This window comes from Athene cunicularia (genome assembly GCF_003259725.1).
Source record: "Athene cunicularia isolate RWA chromosome 6 unlocalized genomic scaffold, athCun1 chr6_part1, whole genome shotgun sequence".
NCBI lineage: Eukaryota > Metazoa > Chordata > Aves > Strigiformes > Strigidae > Athene > Athene cunicularia.
The window spans coordinates 17,842,157-17,851,800 of NW_020799105.1; positions in this window are offsets into that span (position 1 = coordinate 17,842,157).

Genomic DNA, 9,644 nt, shown 5'->3' on the forward strand with positions numbered 1-9,644 from the left:
GCTCAACTCTAAGAAATTTAGATTGTGTTGCCTTCCCAAAGTTGTTTTTTTCCCCCTTGGACTGCTGTCAGGATATGCAATCTGTCTCTGTGAGTGTTCCAGTGAGACAGCACTTGAGATATGATAAAATGCCTCCGACTCTTACATGTGTTACTTTATTTCTTAATAACAGGTGATGATAATGGTGCGTTACCACACATGTCACCTGAAAGGCAGTAAGTACAAAGAAGTTCCAAACTTTTAATGGGGACTTCCTATATTTTCAGAACAGCACAACATTTTCTATGTGATTTCCTCATTTTGGCTTTTTAGACCAGGTTGCTTGGGCAAGCTGAGGTATGGGAATGTGCAACCAGTTTTTGTGCTGTCACTCATCTGGATTGGGGTTTTCCACAGTGGGGCCATTTCACTCAGCAGTACAGGGAATGAGGAAAAAGTGGGGGTAGCTGAACGGCTTCTGGGTTTCTCTTGCTTGTGTGTAATGTAGTTATACTCCACTTTTCATTCTTTTCCCCTGAGCTGTTTTGGAAGGAGAGGGTATTTCACTGATGCTGCAGCACCCCTCCCTGTGGGCCTGGTTTTCCCAGGTTGTTAGACAGTCAGCTAGTATAAACTAACACTTAGGGAGGAACCTTCAGAGCCAGTGCCCCAGGTACCTGATCCATTTTGATGGTGGACATAAGTACTTACTACATTAAAGGTTTAAACTCAGAAGTGGTTTATGAATCAACCCTGTAGGAACAGGAAATCTCTACTAGAAGATTGGATCAGAGGATGCAAGTCTCCATAGGTGAGCTGTTCTTACGAAATTTCTGCTTTTGTGAAACTTGGGATACTGCTGAACTGAGCTATATTTTGTGGTCCTGTTTTCAGATATGACTTTTAAGGAAAGGGCTTTCCCAGCAATGAATCTGAAGGTGTGACAGATTCTGTCTGCTTTGGCAAATAGATTATGAGTCTACCAATATTTAAGACATGATCTTAGACTCTGCTTGGGGGGCCACCTAGGCTTAGATTAGACCTTTTACCTTACAAGGTTTATTTACTTTAAAGACCCTGAAAATACTATATTGATAGTGTGTTTCTGGATGTAACCCATACGATAGAGACATTTAGTTTATAGAATGAAGCCATAAATATCTAATGCAGCTGGTTAATATCTGTGGTCTTGTCTAACTGACAGTTTAAAAAAATACTGTCTTAGCTAGAAAATACAATCACTGCTTTAACAAAACAGATCTTCCCAGTCTTACTTGATTGCAGGGCTCACATTTTGTATATACAGCTGAAGTCAAACTAAATTATCTTTGTTTTTAGCTGACTGCAGTACTTCTGCAGAGAATCATGATAAATCAGCAACATATAAAAACTCGATCTTTTCAGTTTCAATAAAAATCAGTTCTTTTTTAAAGTGGGAATAACAACAAAGAGGCACAAATTAGACAATGTAGGATTTAGATAAATTTCGGGTTACGACAGCTCTCTTGCCCTCAGCCAGTATAATGAATAATTTAGAGCCAAATTTAGGGGCACTCCAGGACTAAAGTATTGCATTATCTAATTTCTGTTGTTACTCTGAAGTGTAAGCAGCAAGCTTATTAAATATGAATGGAGTAATCAGACAAATTCTATGACTGTGTGCGTGAGCTTCTCATTAATGTTTCACAAAGAAGCATCAAGAAAGACTAAACAGACTGCACTGGATTTAAAATTAATAAATATACTCCAGAAACAAAATAACTTAATAACCTTCCTATGAAGAAAAGGGGTAAAACCAAAAGGATACTCGAGCAGAGTATCCTTATTGAAGCAGTAACTCAAGTAGATCAGCCTTTGCGCATGTCTGCTCACCTCTTGATTATCATTTGAAAAAATATCATTGCCACGGTACATCCATTTAGTGCCTCTTTTCAATGCTACATTTATATACTGGTAGTCTCAGCCTCCATGGCCTACCATGACTTTATTACAGCACAGGATGATTGCTGTAAACTGACTTCTTAGTAAGACAGAGAATGTACCTTCAAGCCAAGTTAGCAATTAGGGGATGATTTTGAGCATCCTGTACCTCTCACTGACTTCAACAGATGCACTCCTGGGATCAGCTCTTCAGCTGCATAAGTGAATACTGCTTCAAAGTGAACTTCTGAGCTGAAAGAAAAAAACACTTTGGCCTTTTTTCAGCTTTTCAGGAAGGAGTTTTCAACATCTAATAGAGGAAAATTTTATTTTATTTTATTTTATTTTATTTTATTTTATTTTATTTTATTTTATTTTATTTTATTTTATTTTATTTTATTTTAATTTATTTTATTTTATTTTTTAAAAAAATATTTTATTTCTTTTGAGATTGGTTGCACCAATGTTCCTTTCAGAAGTGGAATGTGAATCAGGATACCATGAATAGCAATGCCTTTCCTCATCAAACGGTTTAAACAGAAGTTCAAATGAAACAAAATCAGTTTAAAGTAGAAAAATCCAGACTGACTTTTTAGTTGATAATGGATTTATAGTTCTAACAAAGTCTTTTCTCTAAGCAAAAATATTTCTGAATAGACTTCTCATTATCATTTCCCCATAGTGATTACTAGAAAAAGCAAACTTTGCCTTTGCCCATATGTCTAGACAATATCCTTGCAAATCCTGCAAGATAAAACACCCAGTGAAAGAATGATACAAATACATGGAAACCTGGAAGAAATGTCAGAAATACTCAACTCCATTTTACTTTCTTATTTCAAAGAAAGTACAGGACTTCAGATGTGACAGGCGAAAATATAGCCTCATCTTAGGGTTGCTTGTTGTCCATGATCAAGATATGGGATGGGATAACCTAGATGGAGTGGAATGTTAATCTGTGTATGTGTGCTGGTCAAAATAGTTATTACTTTGTTCACACAGACATGGTAAATGTGGAACATCATTTTAATGATCGCAATGGGAATAAAAAAGCAGAACACTCATCATCTTTTTGATCTCCTTATTTTTAACAAGGCATCTGTAAAATCAAAATCTTTCTTCCCTGCAATTTTAAGTCCAACTTCATGAAAACAAAAAGTTGACAATATCAATTTAATCTTACAGTTGGCAATTAGCATCTTTACAGACTCCAAAGCTGAAACAATTAAAAGTTGAATAATTTATGGAAAATGGAAAAATTTCTGTCAAGAGTATTATAATGTGCATTAGAAACATACTTCACTGCCTGAAGCTGCTTGGTTATTAATTCCGGACTTCTCATTAGTGATGCAATTGGCAGTCCCTGCCTGTGGGCAATGGCTACTTTTGTTTGTCTGCACTTCTGAATTAATTGGAACTAATCCATGGTCACTTGTGCTTATTTAGGCTGAGATTCTGCCAATAAAAGAGGATGGCGGAGGTTTGCTATGGTTGTTGTCGTGCCAGCAGGTTATCTTCCAGGCACAACCTGCCAGAATGGCCGCTGACTCCTCGGGCCAAGTAACACAGCAAATGTCTCCTCAGCTCCAGTTTAATTCCTGAAACAACAGAGAGCAAATCCACTGCTTTGACCTTCTTATCATATGTATTTGCTTGGGCTGGTGATGTTTACAATCCTCTCACAGCAAAGGTGTTGGCTAAGCAGATATTAAGGAGCAGTTGCAAGAAGTAAATGATGAAGTAGAAGATGAGTATGGGGTGTGTGTTTTTCTTTGAAAAAGTTAGAGGCAAAAGGATTCAATCTTTCTAGGGAGCAAAAGAAAGAAGGTGGCTTGGAGGAAACTGTCCAGTTAGAGTTAGGTTGAGAAAGGCCAATTTCTGTCTGTGTGTGGGATGACTGTTGTGGGGATGTCTCCAGTCAGAGAAGAGATGTGTTGACTGAGGTCATGCCTAAGGGGAGGTCATCTATTTATGTCCCCACTCTTCTTGGCATGAAGAGCCATTGCCCTCTGTGGGGTTTCTGGTCAGCCCTTCTTCTTCAGTATGAGGAGAGAGAGTTTTTTCTTCTTATGAGCATATGGTAGACCATAACTTTTAAGAAATTGTTATATTTTGGGCTGTAACTCCAAGACTAATATGGAGTGAGCCTTCATCTCTGTGCTTCTTTTAACTGCCTTTTGCAGAAATGTTTCTCAGCTGGCTGTGTACTTTCTTGCTGTGAGTCACCCAGCGCAGGCCATTCTTAGAAAGGCTATGAAGACTTGTCAGACTGGGAGGAAAGACTAATAAGCAAATAATGACGTGTGCTATCCTACTTCTCCAGAGAATTATTCTTTCCCCCACTAATATATGATAACTTGTGTGCCTGTCCAGCAGACTCCCTAAAAGCAGTTGTGCAATGGAAGATGCAGGATACAGGGAGAAAGAGAACAGCTGTCAGGCAGCTTCACTTGCAATACATGAAATATCAGGCAGTCAGGAAAGTGTGGTGAGGGCCTGAGACAGCTGGTACCATCTATCCCCAGCTCTGTTAATGATGCTACATGATCTTACTGGTGCAGAAGGGCTCTTCAGCCCAGGAGGTTAAGCTTTGCACCTTGTAAAGAGATCAAAACCATAAATCAGGTGCTAAGAATTTTGGGAAGGAATGGAAAGCACAAGAGAAGGTCTCATTATGCCATGCTATGAAACCATAACATGGCCATATTTTAACTGCTAAATTAAATACTGGCTATCTCATATCAAGAAGGATGCTGTAAAATCTAAAAATATTTGGAGAAGATAGTAACAATCATAATGAAGATTATAGCCAACAAATAGCCTCTGTCCCAGGAGTGACTAAATACAAAGCTTCAGAAAAACTTAATAGGATTCTTCAAATTGAGAAAAGACAGATGAGGGGAGAGCGAGATATGCTTTCAGGCCTTTCAAATCATGAGATAGATGGAGGAAATAAAGGAGTGAAATTTTCATTTTTCATTGTACTAGAATCAGGAGGTACCTAGTGCTAGTCAAGGTAGCTCAAAATAAAGGACAAAATAAATGGGATTCCTTCATACAACCTCCAACTAACTTGAGAAAGTCATTGCCAGAAAGTAAAAGCTGAATGTACATATGGCTTCAAAGCAATTAGGCAGATCAGACAACGGATGGCAGATTCATTGATAATGGTTAAATATAATATTTCACACTGAAGCTTTGGCTAAAAATACCTCCAATTGCTGACAACGAGAAGCTGGATATATAAGGGAAGAAGTAAACTCCTTGCAGTCTTCATTCTTATGTTCTTCCTACATGTTTTTTATCTTTTTGCTACAGGCTTCCAGTAGTGGGCTCAGACCTGAACCGACCCAGTTGTTTGTGCAGAGGTGGCTCTGCCACTGCTGAAGCCAGACCACATTGGATCTGGAAGTGCAGGAATGTTTTGGAAGAGAAGCTCTCAACTCTCCACAGATGGGGCCTTCATTGGCTTTAGCTTTCTGTGTCAAGAAAATTTAACTTTGATGTGACTTTAACGTTAGATGTTGAAAGTGCCTTTTTCTGGAGGTACAATCTGTTCCTCCACTCAGATAAGTAGTGAGGAAAAGAGGTCATTTGAGGTGTTGGAGCTCAGGTATTCTCTTTGATGGGCATCCACCTCACAAACTATTAATCAGAGTCTATATGTGGGCCCACAAGCTGTGACTGAGTTGCCAAAGGGCTGATTATGAACACATTTATCTGAATGATGAAATTGTACAAAGCCAGTTGAGAAAACAGGTATAAATCTGAACTACTAGTGAAGCTACAGAAGATTGAATGTTCTTCAAGAAAACACACTTCTGTTCAACTCATACTGTTGAATTTATTTTCTAGCCATGGCATTTAGCAGCTTCTCAGATTTAATAGTGTCTAGGTCCTCTTAACCTTATGTTCTGAATTTACAGAGAGGCACATTGGACTTGAAATGTCCATATAAACAGTCCCTCATGTGATGCCTTCTTTCATATGCACATCTGGTAAGTTCTTTGTTGCTCCTAATTAGGATGCAGCTTCTTGGAAAATTAGTTCTTTGACAGCAACTGTGACAAGAAACTCTGCAAATTTAAACAAGAAATGAGAATCCCACTGAGACTTTTAATAGCAACAAAATCAAAGATCTGCAAAATGTATTTTGTTTTTCTTCCCCTCAGCATTACTGATTCTTCCAATTCCAGACCACACTTAGTTCTCTGTCATTACAGACACACCTGGGCATCTACCAGAGATTAAAAGTAATTTCCCAGTCCATAATAGATCTGTCTTCACTTACCAAGGCAATATGTTTAGACAGGGTCCATAAGGAGCAATTGAAATCATATCTGTAACACATTTCTCTGTAACTCTACAGTATTTGTGACCTACCAGTGATCAGGAAAAATTGCTGTTCTCTTGTTTAGCTAACTGCCAGAACTGCATTTCACATAAAGAAGGAACAGCTAAAAAAATTTGGATCCTATTATATTCTGTCCAGTTCAACTCAAATTGACATTATAAATCTGCAGCAAATCAGCTAACCAAAATCTCTTGACAAAACCATTATCAATTAAAAATAATCCCTCTAGTATTAGAGAAGCCAGAATAAAGATGGAAATAAAATATTCCTAAAAACAAACAAAAGCCTAGACATAGAATCCAAATTAGTGTAAACCTTAACTACCAATCTTGTTCTGAACAAAATACAAAAATCTGTTCATGAAATACCTGCAGTTTAGGAATCTTTTCTCCTGAGGAGAATGACTAACAGAAATTGCCAAACCTAGGATTAGTGTATGTCATGGGTAGTTATATCTTTCCTTTGCATGCAGAAATAGACATTATTTTTTCAAAATTGCTGCAGTTCAACAAGATATTGAAGAACCTACTTTAGTTCAGAAGAACCACTCAAACACGTTGAATTATGTGCTTTGTGTCCATCTGAATGGGACTGAATGAACTAACAAGTTGAAGCATTATTTATCTATACCTTATTATCCAAACAGATGGAACAGTTAGACAAAAATAATTCTATGTATTTCAGGCTTTGATAGTTCCTGTTACAGACACTAGCTGACAAGGGGGCAACTTACATATCTAGAACCTAAACTTTCAAACAGCTGCAACTCTTTGTTTTTACAGCAAGAACATGAGCTGTGATTGCAATTATTTGCTCTGATTTGGGTACAGACAATAAAACTGGAATCATAAAGTGAACACAAATACAGAAATGGCCTGTTGCTACTGAATCTACTTTAAAAGCTGTAATGCAGCATCATTTTCTTCTGCATTGTGGTCTGTGAGCGTTACCTCAGAAAAAGCCAGTCTGAAAGCACACAAAGAATCTGGAGAAGGTAGAAGGAAATTTTGCATGTCTGTTCTGCACAAGCAAGTAACGGATTTCTCCTCTTCTGCAACAAGCACTCATCTGCTGTTTGCACGTACAACTACTATCCATTATCTCTTCTCTATAAAGCATAATTGCACCAGGTCCTCGAGGCATTACTTTGTGCAATTCCAGTGACCTGAGTGGAGGATTTGGCCTGCCTCTACTAGACCTGTCATGTTCCACGCATAAAGCAACATCATCCTTTCAGCTGTTTACTGAGCCCCTTTATTAAGGTTGCAAATAAAGTCAGTAACTCTAATCATGCTTTTGGTTGTTGTGGATCCTGGCTTGGCTCGGAATTGTTGGGAGATAAACATCTCATTTCAAATAGGCTACTGAGCAGATGGTAATGACTTTTAATCACAAGAAACATGAGGCAAATCTGAAATAAAGCCCTTGAGATGAACAGTTTGGTGCATTGTTCCCACCATTTTGAATGCTGAATAACCTTGCCCCATGAAGAGATCCATGTGTGATTTATGTACACATATACTTCCAGCTATCTAAAGTACTGACAGTCATTAATAGTTTTTTCACAATTCTTATTCTGGGCCATTATCAAGGGCCCGCTAAAGTCAAAGCAAACCTCTTTCTAAGCCTTCAAAGCCTCCATCTGCTGCATTAACAAAGTGTTGTGTTTTAATTGCTGATGCAGAAGTTTGCGAGACCTACAAGAACTTCCTGCTCAATACTAAAAATGAGAGTAGGTGGTAGTTTTTTTAGACACCTGAAAACCTGTCCTCAAAAAACAAAAAAGCTGCTTGTGATTTGTGGAAACAGTGCTGGGGGGTCAAACACTGACCTTCAGCTCATGCTCTATGCCTGTCTCAGGGTAATCACACAATTTCAGACAATTCTCTGCTTAGGTCAGTCCCAAGAAGGCAGCACAGGGATTTTTTTCACAGGCCCTGTCTGCTGCTGCAATATTGGAAAGCTGAGGTGCTCTTTGCTTTAAGGATGTCTTTATGCCAAAAGCAGAGCTCTCATTTCTCCGTAATCTCCCTCTGATCCTTTGCAATGTTTTCAGAGAGTCTGCTGACCCAACGATACTGCTGGCCATGATGGTGTGACAGGTTTCCATTTCAGTCCTTGGGCTGCAATCTCTTTGCTCAGAAGCTTACTAACACCATTTCTTAATAATCATGTTTAAATAGTTTTGCTTGAGCCCACTTACAGAGCAATCTGTATTTAAGCCCTTGAATCATCAAGAATAGTTTTCAAACATTTAGCCTGACTAAACCATGTCAGCAACAAAAACTCCATCATGGCTTACAACGTCTTCCACAAATCTCCTTAAATTTTAGCTCCATGTAAATCAGCATCAATTTTCCCACTGACCTTTTACCCAAGTGTGGCTTTGCCATTTTATCTCCAGGAGAAGGACTCTGACACCTCGCTTTCATGTCCTGCAAAGACAGCCACCTGTACCACTCACCAGGGAATCCACCCTCGCAGTTTATGGTAACAGCAAGTATTTCCACAGCCAGATTACAGCTCTGTAGACGAGATCTAAGCAAATAAGGTGCCTGATTAATAATACACACAAGAAGCGTGCAGGGGAGGCGGGACAGCACTGCTGGTGGCAGGAAGCCATGACCCATCTCATGGAGGCAGTGGTGGCAGCCTGCAGCTGGAAGTTCTGGGCCCCCTGCAGCTGCTGTGGGAGGCGTGAGCAGACACGGCTCTGGTACAGCCTGAAAAACCACACAGGGACCTTGATCCGGCTCTGTACAGAAACAACTATTGCCTTCAGCAGGAAGATTTGCCTCTCTCAAGCTCTGGGAAGGACTGGGAACATGCATAGCCCTTAGCTAACTGTGTATTTATTTCCCTGTAACAGCATCCCTTCATGGTTTCATCTGCAGGCTCTTACAAATGAATAAATGAAATGCATGAATGAAACATGCAAAGTCTCGGTGCTTTGTTTAAATGCCTTGGGAGCGCTGTCAGAGAAATGAGTCTGTGCAAATCAGGCCTGAAGAGGACAACCCACACGCTATGCTGCTGTTCGGAGGTGAGAGATCCTCCCGGAGAAGCCTGCTTTCCCAGTCCTCTTATATGACACATACAAAGGCAGGAAGATTAATGGACTCAACAGCTAGTCAGCAGAATCTAATTCTCTCAAGCTGAGCAACGAAGGCCCAACGGCTGACGTTGTGATGGGTGAGGGGACACGCACCGGTCAGCCAACTTCGCCTGCAACCTGCAGTAAGCCCCCGTCACTCGTTTGGCCCGAGGGACTCCCAGCGTGTGTGTGGGGGTGTCCCACGCCAGACACCCGTCACCCCGCCCGTCTCTCCGAGGCGGCCGGGCCGCGCTGAGGGGTGCTCAGTTTGCCGCCGGGCGGCCTCCCGTCACGGCC